The following is a 1,171-nucleotide window of genomic DNA, read 5'->3' as shown; positions in this document are numbered from 1 at the left end:
TTTAGCAGCATCTGAGCCTATGTCTGAGTTTTCCTTAAAGAAAATTATACTTTAGGTCTATGCTGCACAGAGGCGTAGCTAGAAAATCCTAATAGGGGGGGCCAGTCAATGACCAATGAACACTGAGGGGTGGCCAAAAGGCACCAGAACCTCAGGGTCAATCTACACTGTTCCAACAGGAACGAGCACAACATCCATATTTTCTAAATAAAGACAAACTATACTTTTCTGCAGCCTTTGCTAACAAATAGATGAAGATATTTAAACATCTATGCTGTGTAAATAAAAGGTATAGTGAACAAAATTATTTCAGGTTTGAGTTCTGGGGCAAACATATTTAAATTGTCATTACCTAATTTTATCAATAATCATTCTGCAAAAAAATTATATTTAAATCTACTAATATCCACATTTAATGAATTTTTATGTTATTATTAAAGTAATATGTCTATGATTTCACTGAAGACTCCTTGATTACTTGCAGAGGCACATCATTTTATCTCTACCCCAAATAATTCAAAATTTAGTTCTGAATTAACTTTTAATTCAGAACTAAGTTACGGAATTAAAGAGTATCTTTAATTCCGTAAAAGTTTAAAAAAGAATCCACTGGACTTGGTTTCTAAGGTTTGAAGACGTTTCGCTTTCCTTCCAGGAAGCTTTTATCAATTCCAATGTCTGGATCCGCAGTGAGTTTGAGGCTTTTTATAGACAAGGCCTTGTATTGCTTGGAAACATGCAAATTGAAACCGACGAGTGGGTCGTTTGGTTCCACTGTTAGCCTATAATATCTGAAACCTGTCTATGATTCTAAAGGTCGGTCGTTAAAGGGGGATATTGTCGTTAAAGGGGGAATTGTCTCCTGTAATACCTGAAACCTGTCTACGATTGTTAAGGGTCGGTCGGTCCAGACATTTGAATTGAGAAAGCTTCCTGCAGGGGAAGTTAAACGTCTTTAAACCATGGAAACCAAGTCCAGTGGATTGTTTTTTAAACTTTTACGGAAAGACTATGACCTGAATGACTGAGAATCTTCATAAGCAGTGTCTTTAATGTTTGTATATTGATGTGCATAATTAACTACAGTGTTTCTCTTGTCTAGTACATAATATATGAAAAATTTAAACGTTTAATAAGTTTGAAAATTCCCCTTCAGAGTATTACTGCTGCC

Source organism: Cyprinodon variegatus, unplaced genomic scaffold, assembly GCF_000732505.1.
Source record: "Cyprinodon variegatus isolate N-32 unplaced genomic scaffold, C_variegatus-1.0 Scaffold1330, whole genome shotgun sequence".
Classification (NCBI taxonomy): domain Eukaryota; kingdom Metazoa; phylum Chordata; class Actinopteri; order Cyprinodontiformes; family Cyprinodontidae; genus Cyprinodon; species Cyprinodon variegatus.
Note: the sequence above shows the minus strand (reverse complement) of the source record.